We start from the raw sequence: 16,175 nt of genomic DNA on the forward strand, positions 1-16,175 counted from the left end.
ATCTGTGACTGGCTACATACAGAAGTGCACTGAGGATGTTATCAAGCACATCTGTGTGAGGGCAATTCAGAAGCCATGGTTGCCAGCATTGGTCCAGATACTGCCGAGAGATCAGGGGATATGACGGCTTTCAGGATCAGCAAGATCTGTGCTTTCCCGCATCATCAGGAAGGCAAAACATGATTATTCAGGGAATATACAGTATTTCCACGGCACCAGAGACACGAGGCATGTGTGGCAGGACATTCAGCTTATAACAGAATACACGTCCACTCTGCATGTCAACAAGCGACACCTCTCTTCCTGATAGGCTGTATGTTTTTTCCTGTACAGTCTGATGCACGTAATGATGTGCTGGTGAGGAAGGCCTCCCTCTCCCCATCCAGCTGCGTCATCATCTGCTATGGGAAGCTGACCATAATACCCTAGCAAGTTTGATGAGGACTGCTGAGGTCTCTTTCCCACCCATCCAAGATATTTATCAGGCGGTCTCCATAGGCAGGGCTCTTGACATTGTTAATGATCTCTCCCATCAATTCAGCATTCTCTTTGACCCCCTACCGTCAGGCAGGATGTACCACAGCATTAGGACAGGGACTGTTCTTTCTCTAGGCTGTGATACTACTGAACTCCCTGCCATCCCTCGAGGCTCATCACGTGAAGTGCCAGTAGTGTATATTGTTTACTTTTTGATTTGTGTCATAAATGCACCTTATTACTTGTTCATCTGTTTGTGGTAATGTACCTTACGTGTTGCTGTGTGCACCTTGGTCTGGAGAATGTTGTTTCGTTTGGTGGTACACACGTGAATGGCTGGATGACAATAATCTTCAACATGAGCCTCAACTTGATTATTGCAAGCTTGCTTTTATTCTCCCTTTGAAGTGAAATGGTGTAGCCGTGTGCTACACACAGCGCTAAAATAACCACACATAGTCGGTGAGTTAGAGTTGTGATGAAAGAGATTTATTCAAACTTCGCAGCCTGCTTTAAAGCCTTCCTGTTCCCGCCCTCCTGGGGCGGGACTGCTGTGGGGAATGCATATTCCCAGACCCTTCATGCGCGTGGATTTTCCCCTTGCTGGTGAAGATGGCCTGGCGCCCTTTTTGGGGCTGGACTCTCTGCCGGCGCATGTCGGTTTGTGTGTGCTAGAGAGTGGGTCGCCACATAACCCCCCATCCCCCCCAGAACCGGCGATTCCTCGCCAATGTCCACAGTCTGGATCGGCCTCTGTTTGGGAGGTCTGCCCCTGCGCCGCGGTGCCTAAGCCTGGACCGGCTGCGCCAAGTCCACATGGGCCGGTTTGAGTCGGTCCACCGTGAAAACCTCCTCTCTCCCCCCAATGTCCAGCATGAACGTGGACCCATTGTTCCTGATCACCTTAAACGGCCCCTCGTAGGGCCGCTGTAGCGGTGCCCAGTGTCCGCCCCATCGTACAAAAAGAAACTTACAGTTCTGCAGGTCTTTGGGTACGCAGGTCGGGCTCTGTCCGTGCTGTGAAGTGGGTATGGGGGCCAGGTTACCGAGCCTCTCCCGTAGTCTGTCCAGGACTGCTGTGGGTTCTTCCTCTTGCCCCCTTGGGGCTGGTATGAACTCTCCTGGGACGACCAGGGGCACGCCGTACACCAACTCGGCCGACGAGGTGTGTAGATCCTCTTTGGGCGCCGTGCGGATTCCGAGCAGGACCCAGGGAAGTTCGTCCACCCAGTTAGGCCCTTCCAGGCGGGCCATGAGAGCCGACTTCAGGTGACGGTGGAAACGCTCCACTAGTCCATTCGACTGTGGGTGGTAGGCAGTTGTGTGGTGTAGCTGTGATCCTAAAAGACTGGCCATAGCTGACCACAGGCTGGAGGTGAACTGGGCGCCCCTGTTGGAGGTAATGTGGGCCGGTATGCTGAAGCGGGCTACCCAGGTTGCGATCAGTGTTCGGGCGCAGAATTGGAAGGTGGTGTTGGTGAGTGGGACTGCCTCTGGCCATCTGGTGAACCGGTTTATCATAGTTAGGAGGTACCGCGCTCCTCGCGATACTGGCAGGGGCCCCACGATATCCACATCATGGATGCGGTCGAACCTCCGGCGGGTGGGTTTGAACCGCTGCAGTGGAGCCTTGGTGTGCCGCTGCACCTTGGCCGTTTGGCACTGCATACACGTTTTGGCCCATTCACTGACCTGTTTATGAAGCCCATGCCACACGAACCTGTTGGAGACCAGCCAGACGGTTGTCCTGATGGAGAGGTGTGCTAAGTTGTGAATGGATTCGAAAGCCCGCCAGCGCCAGGCTGCTGGGACGACGGGGCGGGGTTGGCCGGTAGCTACGACACATAGTAGGGTCCTCTCACCTGGGCCTACGGGGAGGTCTTGAAACTGCAAACCGGAGACTGCAGTCCTGTAACTGGGGATCTCAGCGCCTGCCTGCTGTGCCTCTGCCAGTGCTGCATAGTCCACCCCCTGGGACAGGGCCTGTATGGTCGGTCTGGAAAGTGCGTCCGCCACGACGTTGTCTTTTCCCGAGACGTGCCGGATGTCCGTCGTGTACTCGGAGATGTAGGACAGATGTCGCTGCTGGCGGGATGACCAGGGGTCGGACACCTTCGTGAACGCAAAGGTAAGTGGTTTGTGGTCTGTGAACGCGGTGAAGGGCCTACCTTCTAAGAAGTAACTGAAATGCCGGATTGCCAGGTATAGTGCCAATAGCTCCCAGTCGAAAGCACTGTATTTGAGTTCAGGTGGTCGTAGGTGTTTGCTGAAGAACGCCAGGGGTTGCCAGCAACCCTCGATGAGTTGTTCCAGCACTCCACCGACTGCTGTGTTGGATGCGTCCACCGTGAGGGCAGTAGGAACGTCCGTTCTGGGGTGCACTAGCATCGCGGCGTTTGCCAAGGCTTCTTTGGTTTTAACGAAAGCGGCTGCAGCCTTAGTCCCAGGTAATGTCCTTGCCCTTACCCGACATCAGAGTGAACAGGAGGCACATGGTTCGGGCTGCAGAGGGGAGGAAATGGTGGTAGAAATTCACCATACCCACGAATTCCTGCAGGCCTTTGATTGTGTTGGGTCGGGGGAAGTGGCGGACCGCGTCTACCTTGGCGGGCAGAGGGGTTGTCCCGTCTTTAGTAATCCTGTGGCCCAGGAAGTCGATGGTGTCGAGTCCAAATTGGCATTTGGCTGGGTAGATTGTAAGGCCGAATTCGCTCAGGCGGGAGTAGAGCTGGCGGAGGTGGGACAGATGCTCCTGCCGAGTACTGCTGGCTATGAGGATGTCGTCCAAATAGATGAATGCAAAGTCCAGGTCGCGTCCCACCGCGTCCATTAGCCGCTGGAACATCTGTGCGGCATTCTTTAGACCGAACAGCATTCGGAGGAATTCGAAAAGTCCGAACGGGGTGATGAGTGCTGTTTTGGGGATGTCGTCCGGATGTACCGGGATTTGATGGTATCCCTGGACGAGGTCTACCTTGGAAAAGATCCTTGCGCCATGTAGGTTTGCTGCGAAGTCTTGAATGTGCGGCACATGGTAGCGGTCTGGTGTTGTAGCCTCGTTCAGTCTGCGGTAGTCACCACATGGTCTCCAGCCCCCCGTTGCCTTGGGTACCATGTGCAGGGGGGAGGCCCATGGGCTGTCGCACCGTCGTATGATCCCCAATTCCTCCATCTTCTTGAACTCCCCCTTCGCCAGTCGGAGCTTGTCCGGGGGAAGCCTTCGAGTACAGGCATGGAGTGGTGGTCCCTGGGTCGGGATGTGGTGCTGTACTCCGTGTCTGGGCATGGCTGCCGTAAACTGCGGTGTCAGTACTGATGGGAAATCCGTCAGGACCCTGGTGAATTCGTCATCAGACAGCGTGATGGAGTCCAGGTGTGGGGCTGGCAACTGTGTTTCACCCAGGGAGAACATTTGAAAAGTCTTGGTGTGGACTAATCGCTTCCCTTGCAGGTCGACCAGCAGGCTGTGGGCTCGCAGAAAATCCACCCCCAGGAGTGGTTGGGCCACGGCGGCCAGTGTGAAGTCCCACGTGAACCGGCTGGAGCTGAACTGTAGCCGCACCGTGCGGGTGCCGTAGGTTCGTATTGTGCTGCCATTTGCGGCCCTCAGGGTGGGTCCTGGTTCTCTGTTGCTGGTGTCGTAACTCGTTGGAGGTAAGACGCTGATCTCCGCTCTGGTGTCGACCAAAATGCGGCGTCCCGACTGCTTGTCCCAGACGTACAGGAGGCTGTCCTGATGGCCATCCACTGTAGCCATCAGCGGCGGCTGGCCCTGGCGTTTCCTGGGAATTTGCAGGGCGGTCTGCAGTGGCAGGCCTCTGTGCCCCACCACTGGTGGTAGAAGCACCATTGTTCGTTGGGCTCCTCACTCCCGTCGCCGGGTTTTGTAGGCTCTGCTGCCGGGCCTAGTCTGGTCTGCCGTTGGGCACGCGGCTTGGTGATCTGTGCGACAGACGCCCCTCTCTCTTTCCTGGCATTCCACAGCACATCTGCTCGGGCCGCCACCTCCCGGGGGTTGCTGAAATCTGCATCGGACAGCAGCAGGCATATGTCCTCGGGCAGTTGCTCTAGGAACTCCTGCTCAAACATGAGGCAGGGTTTGTGTCCTTCAGCCAGGGCCAGCATTTCGTTCATTAATGCTGATGGCGGCCTGTCTCCCAAACCATCCAGGTGCAGTAAGCAGGCAGTTCGTTCACACCATGAGAGTCCGAAAGTCCTTACGAGCAGGGCTTTGAATGCTGTGTATTTGCCGTCCTCCGGGGGCGACTGTATAAACTCCTCAACTTGTGCAGCTGTCTCCTGGTCGAGGGAGCTCAGCACGTAGTAGTAGCGAGTGGACTCCGAGGTTATCTACCAAATGTGGAATTGAACTTCTGCTTGTTCGAACCATGGACGGGGTCGCAGCGCCCAAAAGCTTGACAGTTTTAACGAAACTGCGTGAACAGATGCGGCGTCGGTCATCTCTGGTCCAAATATCATTTGGGCTGTCGGGGTCACCAATTGTAGTGGTGCGCTACACACAGCACTAAAATAACCACACGTAGTCGGTGAGTTAGAGTTGGGATGAAAGAGATTTATTCAAACTTCGCGGCTTGCTTTAAAGCCTTCACGTTCCCGCCCTCTCTGGGCGGGACTGCTGTGTGGAATGCATATTCCCAGACCCTTTCCGCGCGCAGGATTTTCCCCCTGCTGGTGAAGATGGCCTGGCGCCCTTTTTGGGGCCGGCCTCTCTGCTGGCGCGCGCCAGTTCATGTGTGCTAGAAAGTGGGTCGCCACAATGGTAGCACCAGAGAGGGAGCAGATGAGAAAACATAAGCACAGAAGCAGATGCTGGAAATCCAAAACAACACACACAACATGCAGGAGGAACTCAGCAGGCCAGGCAGCATCCATGAAAATGAATAGAAAGTCGACTTTTCTGGTCGAGACCCTTCTTCAGGACCACGAGGAAGATGAGAAAACAGCCAACTCACAACAGATTATAGACAAACCAGTGTAAAGGACAAGCCCAGCCCAGGTGCCAGCACAGATTTCTGGGCTGGCCTCTTATAGGATAGCAAAGTGGCAACGCTCAGACTGGCTGCACACAGCTCCAGCAACTAGGGACCTGAACTTGGTACAATCAATGTGGGGTTTGCAAGCTCGCTCTGTCACTTTATGGGTTTCCACCAGTTCTCTAATATCCCAAATATAAGTGAGTTGGTAAGTTAATTGGCTACTGTAAGTTGTGTGGGGTGTCCAGGGAGGGGTAGCACCTCTGGTGAAGGGACTTGTTGTATCCATTTCAGGGCAGCTCGCTCACCTTTGGTTCCCACTGGACACTCTACTCTCACCAGTGGTTCCGAATAGCTGTTTTCATATGACAGTTGCCACAACCCCGTACACCGCTTTCACAGATGGGCGAAACCAGGTGAGGGTAGCTGGTGGCCTCATACCCCAGTGAGATAGGGACATGCCTGTCCTAGACAGGTGGACTGGGTGGATAGATCTACAGTGAGATCCAATGGCCAAAAAGGCGGTACTGTTATGCTCTGGGAAGAGTGGAGGGCATGATAAGGCACAGAAGATGCCATGGTCGTCCACAGGTTTATGATACACTGTTCCTGGACTTTTGAGGTTCATAGAGTGGAAGTGCCTCAGTTGAACGGCTTTTCCACATTAAAAACTCTCCTACACAGGTTTCCTGTCCTCATCAGACGTAACAGACAACCACCATGTAAATTGGCCCTAGTGTGAATTGGGTGGGGGTGGGTGGGGAAGCTGATGAAGATAAAGTGGGAATAGTGTTAATGGGTACTCGATGTACACCATGAGCTTCAATGTGTGTGATGATATGACCCAAATACATGGAACACGTGCTTCTACAGTTGTGCTGTCCATGAGCTTAGCAAGTTCCCAAGTGCTTTGAACTCATGGAATCATGGCCTTTCAACAAAATCCATTACTGCCAACCAATGATAGGATAAAATCAAGATGAACTTTGAGGATAAACTGCAATCAAGATCCTCTTGTTAATCCAGTGAGCAGGAGGAGTGGATTAGAAAGTGAGGACATCAACTAAAAAACGGTGACAAAGCAATGTAGGAGTCGCAAAATGAAGAGCAAAAGGTCTTCCACTTCCGGACATTAAATTAAGAGGAAACAAAATGAGCAAGGAAAAAAGGGTGGTGGGGGGGGAAGAAACAAGCTAATATCACACCTGGATGACCGATTCAGACTGAGAAATCAAGTTACCTGAAGTTGCAGAATTCAGTACTGAGTCCAGAAGGTGGCATCAGGCCCAAATAGAAATCGAGCTGCTGTTCTTCAAGCTTAGAGTGAGCCTCAAGGTTCAAGTAACTTTATTATCAACGCACATGTATGCCACCATACACAACCTTGAGATCAATTTTCTTGCAGGCATACTCAATAAATCCAAAAAAGAATAACAACACTAATAGAATCAATGAAAGGCTTGGGTGTTCAATCAGTGTACAAAAGATAACAAAGTGCTTGAAAATGACTCCATAGTCCATAGTCCAAGTAGTCATTTTGAGAGTTAGTTGGGGAATTAAAATGGCAGGTACCGGGAGCTCAGAATCACCCTGGTGGACTGAACAGAGGTGTTCATTAAAGCAATCACCCAATCAGTGTTCGGCTTCTCCAATGTAGTGGATACAACACTGTGTATACTGAATGCAGTGTATCAGACAGGTGGACATGCAAGGGAATCACTGCTTCAGCTGGAATGATGTCATCCCACATGAACCCTATCAGAGACATCCCCCTCCACTCTGCTCCCTGCAGTTTATGTTATCCCCCTCCAGTCCGCTCCCTGCAGCTTGATCCCCCAGTTTATGTCTCCTTTACAGTTCTGAGGAAGGGACCCTGACCTGAAATGTTTCTCTTACCATCGATGTGGCCTGACCTGTTTCTGTTTTAGTTTTCCAGCACTGCAGATGTTTTTTTGATTTCCACTTCAAAAGCGGTGCCTGCCACTTGCTACATCAATGAATAACTGAAAAGCTCCAATGGTTTGAATCGCTTTTTAAATATATATCTCATTCTGGCCATTTCTTGTATTCTCTAGAAACAGAACAGCATAAAGTAGGATCAGAACTAAGGCAACTGAAATCGTCTTTCATCAATAATGCAAGTGAACTTGTCTGCACAGATGGCGCAGTGGATCCATTTACACAAACAGGTACCCAAAGAGCTACACTTGAGTGACAGCTTGGATAATATGCCTCCACAAATCTTGTAGGTCCATGGTTGGCTTCACCCTGCATTGATAAATGAACTTAAGTAAATGTGACATGTGTGGGACCAGCATAAATTAAAGAATAAATAAAGTATTATGAAAAAGGTTTGAGGTTATTTTTGCCATGGTAAAATCCAGCTATTTAATTGGACTTTTGCTTCAGACGTTTTTCTCGGCAATGTAATCCTACACATTGTGGGCAATTAGAAATGTATTATGAGACAATGGAACCACAATTAAAACGGGTCAACAACAATGTTCAGGTTTTCAGCATGACTTGCTGTGCACAGTGCAAAAGAAAGAGGGAATTGTGAACTAATTGTCACTAAGCAGCAATTACTCTGCTCTATAATTTGTGGGTCTTTCCTGGAAACTGAAGATAATAGCTATAGCTTAGCTCCCATCAAAATCAAATAGCAGTTCATTTTCCTGCATCTACACCAATTTCCATCAGCTGCTACTTCCAATATTAGAAAAAAATGAGAATGGAGCTCTGGCAACACCATGATTTAGCTGACAGTGAATGTTTATTCTGATTGCAATCAAATGAGCTGATAATTTGGACATTGGTGGGCTTGTTGATCAAGAAGTGGTGTCTTCGAATAGTTCAAAAATTACTCATAAAATAATGAATTTGGTTATTTTCCCCATCATTAATAAGAAAACTTTCCACCATCTTAGGACAGAAAAGAAATTTGGCATTGTCAAAAATTCTGGACCATAATGTGTGCACGTAATCCAACACCATGAATTGGACAATACATCATCAAGCAACTTGCACTGTATGGTAGTGTAATTGGTGGAAAAGTACACAATTCACATCCTCTGACATTGAGTTGGGGTTCACTTTAAGAGGCATGTCTTACACGATGACGTACTATGTGAAGTTCTGTTGCTGCGCTTCGTGTTCAGATTTTGAGGTACAATAAATGAGCTGTTATGGTTTTTCTTCAACATAAGATGCCTCATGTCATTTTATTTGGGAATACTTACAGCACCACTACACCATTACTCTCCGATGGCAGCTTGATATTAACCTCCCTGTTATTTTTGAGTACTTGCTGCATTTGCATTGTAAACTTAAATTAAATGTGCAGTATAAAGTTAAGTTTTTTTAATTATCAGTACAAGTCCCTTCCTAATGATGTGATCATTGTTAATGTATTGCCAGTCAACTCTCCATTAAATGACAACATTTATCCTGCTACTTTGGGAAAAGAGGAGCTATTATCATGAGATTACATGCCACCATGTGAAAACAAATTTGTGTGAGTTAGGATAACTGCGAATGGACGTCTTATTATTCATCTCCCCTCTTTAACATTTCCATCATGTATATTGACTTTTCCCTCTTCGATAATAATATTACATATTCCTCCTCTTTTCTCAATTCAGATCTGATAATGTGCTAAGCTATTAAGAAACAGGAATGGATTTATTTCATACTTGTATTTCAGGAAAGAAAATGTCTGTTAATTCTGAGAAAAAGGTCATCATCATGAAATGTTAGGTCTGTCACTATAGGCTGCTTGGCCCCATGAATATTGCCTCATTTTCGCTTTTATTTTAATGCTTAGTGCTCTCAACAGTTACAAGAGTGGCGTTTGGGTCTATTTTTTCACCTTGTGTTCTCACCTCCGATGGATATAACTCAACTGGAGTAATGTTCCACAAATTCTTAACAGCAAGAATAACTGGCTATTCACGGCAATGTGCAAAATCCAGCCAAGCTTGGATTTTCATCTCATAGCCATAAAAGACTCTGATTTTCTAGCGGTAGGTCACTGCTTAGCATTTAAAAACAGAAAAATTGGCTTTCTTAGGATAGAGTAATTGAAGCTACTTATAATGGTTCGAGCACTACTCTGGTACTTCTTACCATAGTGCAATTATAAGTTTTAAGTCTCATAGAGCATTCATCCACATATAATACTTTAATGGGAAAGTGCTGTTGGCGTTCCAACTACACAACATTTCAATTCAGATTACACAATATGGGAAGGTCAAAGGAAGGCTAACTTGTGCAACACACGTAAAAGTTGCTGGTGAATGCAGCAGGCCAGGCAGCATCTATAGGAAGAGGTACAGTCGACGTTTCGGGCCGAGACCCTTCGTCAGGACTAACTGAAAAAAGAGCTAGTGCCTGCTGCGTTCACCAGCAACTTTTACGTGTGTTGCTTGAAATTCTAGCATCTGCAGATCTCCTTGTGTTTGCCAACTTGTGCAAATTAGGTCTTTTTTCGGATCTAAATTCTCCAAACCTTCATTATGCAACAGCTAGAAATGACAGGATCTCACAGCAATGGGCAGATTGATATAAATCAGTCTGACCGGATGTTGATGGAAGAGGTGGAAATTAGGCCTGACCTGGATCAATTTTGATAAGCTGTGTGGTATTAAAATTAAAATTCAGTGGTCTTCCTGGAGGCCATAATCATAAGAAATTATATGTTTGTGATATTGCATCAATCAAAAGAAATCTAAGACTATTTTTCATTTGTTCAGGTGTGATGAATTCTCACATGAATTATTAATAGCTGCTTTGTAACAGCTATTAGTTAATGCTGCATTATAATGGTCTACAATTTACATTATGAAATGTGTTAAAGTTGAAATCAGTTGTAATTTGTCATTTCCACTTTCATATTCCATTAGAATGAGAACATGAGCAAAAGGGGAGAGGAATCAGTTATAGGAATTTTTGAGACTATTTTGTTATTTAATACAACCATCTCATCTTTGTCTCAGCTCCTATTTTCCTGGTTGATCTCCATGACCTTTTGACCCCACCTCCATAGCCAATAAGGTGTCAACCTTGACCACTGATACAGCTTTCACAGCTCTCAGGAAATACACTGCCCACTGAGAGAGAAAGAAACAAAATGTCCTCCTCATCGCTTTCTTAAACGGGTGTCTCCATATTCTGAAACTTTGCCCAATAGTCCCACTTCACAACACCCCTCAGAATCTTCACAGTTCTTCTCAGAATCCTGTTTGTTTAGTAGGGTCACCTCACTTATTTTTAGACTTCATGCAGCATAGATCTAATCTGTCCAATCTTTCCTCATACAATAATCAGTTCAATTTTAGAATCAACATAGTAAACCCTCTCTGACTTGTTCCAGTATTTGTGCCTCATACCTTAGATATTATCACTGTTCCAAATTTGACCTTGCCAATAGCTTGCACATCTATACCAAGAGTTCTCTGTTTTTATACTCCATTCCTTTGTAAACAATATATTTTTTCTGTAATACTGCAATTCTAACCTCACTGTCCATTGGTGTTTGTATCACCTGTGGCACAAGCACTGAATGGCATGTAACTGAAAAGTTAGGCACCAAACACTTGGAGGAAGCATCGGTATGACACTTCATGAACCTTATTGCAAAGCCAGGCTTAGCATGTCCTATGGAACTATTATACCTTCTTCATACTTTAGCTGAAGTATATTTTCAATTTAGCAGCTTCATACCTTTGGATACTGACCTGAGTGAGTCCAAAATTATAATAATTGGTACAATGAAAGCGTACATATTCCAAAGAATGTAGAAATTAGGAGCGAAAAAGAACACAAACTGCCTGAGGAATTCAGGGCACTGAGCAGCAACTGCCAGGGGTGGGGAGAAGAGGAAAAGGCTTTGTCAATATTTTGGGTTAAGAGCTTGATTAGGGCCTATCAATAATACCTTTCTCCCAACAAATGCTGCCTGACTCACCGAGTTCTTCCAGCAGTTTCTTTTTGACTCCAAATTCTATCCTCTACAATCCCTTGATTTTCTCAAACACTTAACAATTCAATGTAAAGTTATACTTGCTTAGGTTATTCATGTTCCTTAGGTTACAACAGAGACTACATTGCAAAGGTATTGAATTCCGGAATGTTGTGAAGTCATACTCCAGCCAACACTTCCACAAGAACAAGTCAAATAATTAGTAAGCATTGATTAATTCACAGGTTTAAAACTGGGACTTCTGGCCCCTTCAAGCTTGCTATCATCACAACCAATTTGTTTTCAGGCTATTTTTAAGTGATTTTGGAGATAAACTCATAAAATCCATTGGGAACTTTAAAATGTGTCACACAACACAATCAACAAAACAACACAATATTTCCCAAGCACAAAATTTATTTTTCAGAGATACAACACATTAAATTTAGCAAATAAAATGTCCCATAAAAATAGTCTCCCAAATTACTTTGGCATTAAAGGACTCACAGAGGTCAAGGCACAGGCACATCAAGGGAGATGTTACCTCCCTTACTGAGTGTTTCTGATGACTCTGAAGAGTGAGGAACAAAGATTATGATCAAAACACAACTGAAGACATATCCTATTCAGTAATAATTTTATTTTTGCATCCAACTTGTGTTTTAGATTTTTTTGCTCAATGCAAAGTTCAGGATGACATTTGGAAGTTTTTTGGGAAGTATTGCTTGGTTACATTCCACAGTCATGCTAATTACCCATATCAATGTTGAAACTACTTTGAATTTTACAACATTAGGAGAGAATTCAGTCTGCTGAGCCTCCCTAGATGCTTTGAAAGAGCTATTCAATTCATCACATTCTCCTGCCTTTTCACTTCAAAGTCCTACGTCCCTTCTCCCTCAAATTTGTAACTATTTCACTTCTGAAAGTTACTATTGTAAGAATTTCCAACAGTCTCTCAGGCTAAAAGTTCCAGATCATTCTAATTCCATGGATTCTTCCTGACAGTCATATCATGATAGATTTCTTCTCAGTTTGCTATCTCTTAAATAGCACTTTCCATATTTGCTTTAATATGTTATAGATGTTCAACCTTTCAAGTTTAAGTCTGGTGTGGAAATTTGTAGACATCAAAATAACAAGTGAAATCACACAGAATAAAACATTTATACTGGAGGCAGATTTCACTATGAATTTGAAAATGAAAGTTTTCCCAAAAATATGAATACTTCAATGATGCTGAGCTGGAGATAGTTGATAGATTGAAGTTTCTAGATATGAATATCACCAGCCATGGGTCGCTTGACTTCCTTAGAAGGCTGAGGAAGTACAGCATACCCACATTGATACTCAACTATTTTTATAGGTGCACCACTGGAAGTATCCTATTTGTATGTATCAAAGTTTGTATGGCGGTTGTTTGTTCAAGAACACAAAAAGCTGTGGACACAGCTCAGGGCATCATGAAAAGCAGCCTTCCCTTCACTGATTCTGTCTGCATGTCCTGCTTCCTTGGAGAAAGAGCAAGCATAAACAAAGGCATATTTTATTGCAGTAATTTTCTCTTCTGCTTACTTCCTGCAGGCAGATGATATAAAAACTTGAAAGTATGCACCACCAGGCTCAATGAAAGCTTTTATCCTACTGGTACAAGACTTTTAAATGGACTTCATTTGCTAAAGATAAACTCTTGATATCTCAGTCTACTTCATCATGGTCATTACACTCTATTTATTCAACCACTGCATTTTTCTCTGTAACGGTAACACTGTATTCTCCATTCTGTGATTGAATGTTCCTTTATACTACCTTGACATACTTACACTTTGTAATAATGTGTATGAGTAGCATGCAGATTTTCACTGTGCCTCAGTAGACGTGACATTATTAAACCAATTACCAAGAACAAATATCTGCATGGGTAAATACAATGTGGGACCAAGAAAAGCAGGACATAGGTTGATGACTTCAGCACAGCTTCACATCTGGGTAGGAGGTCTTCATCCCACACTTACATAGCATTTACAATAGTGATTACGCATCTGAACAGATGGTGCATATTGTGGTGGATCATATCAACTTTGGTGACTTCATTGTTTCCCAAAGTACTTCTGAACCTTCAAGAATCTAAAGAGATTGAAAGCAGAAACTTGATCTAAAGAAGCTAAAGTACACCACCATCAAATAACTGCAGCTTGAAACAACTATCATACAGTCAAGCATTGAAAATGTCACTGATACTTATGAAACACATTCAAATATGGGGTTATATCTTTACATCAGAGTACGCTGAATGTCAGCAGCTGGTCTTAACAGTGAGAAACACATACAATAATGAAACTCTTAAGATTTTAACTGGCTTGCTCTGAGAAATTTTTCACTTGCATGCAATTTTGACGTTTTACTTCAGAGAGATTCTCAGCAGTCAGTCTGATCATTAGTACACCAACTGTCAACATTGTGATTTGCATTGAAATGGGTGGAAGGTAAACTGGGGTATGGAAGTGATGTTCAAGGCCAAGGGCCCAGGGTGCCAACCATTAGACTGGGACATCACTGATAATAAAAGGCTCCATCTACATATTCCACAGCTAAACCTGTTATTATGTGTAATCTATTTTCCAGTGATTTGCACAGATTAATGCCCTTGAAGGAACCCTCACAGTTTCTACCATGCACACCCATGACCTTTCTAGGTCATTTAGATGTCTAATAGCTTGGAAGCTGGCAGTTGACAACCCATCTGAAGGACAGTGCTAATTTCCTAATAGGGTATGACATTGAGTGTGTTTTTTAGTGGTTCCTGTACGAGAAAGATAATATTCTCAGGTTTAATACTTGTCAGCCACTTCTTCTTTGTGAATGGGAGGAGGTTGGGATGTGAAGAATATTATTTGAGCAATCCAATCAATGCTTCTTCACAGCTGACAGGTAAACTCAAGGTCATCAATCTTGCTGCTGAGATGAGCTCCTGAAAAGGCAGGTGGTCAAGCATGGCGGGGGGTTGCGGGGTGGCTGGATAGGGGAGAGAACAGGGATTTCTAAGTTACTTGCTGATGACATCATTGTTGCCATGATTCAAATTTAACCCATTGAGGAGGCTGGATCTTGAGACCAAAGCAGAAGGTGCTGTCTGGCCAGGGAATTAGAAGCAGGAGTGTGCCATTCATGGTCATGTCTGATCTTTTACCTCTGTGTCAATATCTTGTACTCACCACATAATGTAAAAATTCTATCAGGCTTGTATATACTCAATGAATGAAGCTCCACTATTCTACTGGGCAGAAAATTATAAAGATTCCCCATTCTCCTGTTCAAGAAAAAAAACTTATCTCTGTCTTGAATAGTTGACCTTTGCCTCAAGACCGTGACCTTCAATTCTAAACTCCCCAATCAGGAGAAACTTTAACCCTGCAACTGCATTATCAAGCCACGTAGGAAGTTGATAAAGGTCAAATATCTCCCATGCTTACACAATTCAGAATATAGATTCACTTTGCTTACTTGCCCCTAATAGAACAAAGTGGGAATCAACCTGGCATTCCTTCAATGCCCACTTTCTATTACATGTGTAACCTGTTTTAGATAGGGTGATAAGACCTTTAGTCAGTGTTTCAGGGAAGGTCAATATCATTGGAGCAAGATATCCCAATCCTTGAGCTCTTTGTACTCCATGCGAGCAGGGAGAAGCTGGTGGGCTCCCTCTAGGTCTCATACTGCGACTGCCCACCCTTTCTTCCCCACCTGTCACTGCTCCTAGATTTCTAATCTCCACACAGGACCTATGAGGTATACCTCACCTATGAGTTATGGGGAAAGGTTGAATAGTTTAGGACTTTACCCCCTAGAGCATAGGAGAATGAGGGGAAATTTGATAGAGGTATGTAAAATTATGGGGGGTATGAATAGGAAAAGTGCAAGCAGGCTTTTTTCACTGAGGTTGGGTGAGACTAGAACTAGAGATCATAGGTTAAGGGTGAAGGATGAAATGCTTAAAGTGTACCTGAGGGGAACGTCTCCACTCAGAGGCTGGTGAGAGTGTGGAATGAGCTGTCAGTGGAAGTGGTGGACGCAGGTTTGATTTCAATATTTAAGAGAAATTTGGATAAGTACATGGATGGGAGGGGTATGGAAGGCTAGGTTCCAGATGCAGTGAATGGGACTAGGCAGAGTAATAGTTTGGACTAGATGGGCCGAAGGGCTTGTTTTTGTGCTGCAGTGCTCTGTGACTCCATGACACCATCATAGATTGGTTCTAAGCCACTCCTTCCTCTCCCCTTTAGAAGGAAGCTTAGGGTGGTTGGTCCTAACTTCTAAAGACCAGTACTTGCACCCTCTTTATCAGACTATTTAATCAACAGACTGTTTAATCAGGGCCATTATGTCAGCAGCTTACCAGGCCTACCACACACCAGCACCTTCCTGTTAACAGCAACAACGTGGTATCAGGCTGCTTTGTTTGTTGGTGTGTCCAGTGACAGACAGGACATCCAGCTCATCACTCCATGTTTCAGTAACTTGTATGACACCCATCCTTTCTCCCCTACACTTTCCTTGCAACCCTATGCCATTTCGTTTGGCTTCACAATCCCATCCAATTTCCCTTTGAAATTTGTTCATTGGCCTTTCCAACACTGAACTCCACATCATTGAAGCAGACTTCCCCTTGCCCATCCCCCACATGGCTTTTTGATTTCAACTAGATCTTAATCTTAACAAGTTGCTTTCTACTTATTGATCTCCTG

Source organism: Mobula hypostoma, chromosome 9, assembly GCF_963921235.1.
Source record: "Mobula hypostoma chromosome 9, sMobHyp1.1, whole genome shotgun sequence".
NCBI classification, from domain to species: Eukaryota; Metazoa; Chordata; class Chondrichthyes; order Myliobatiformes; family Myliobatidae; genus Mobula; species Mobula hypostoma.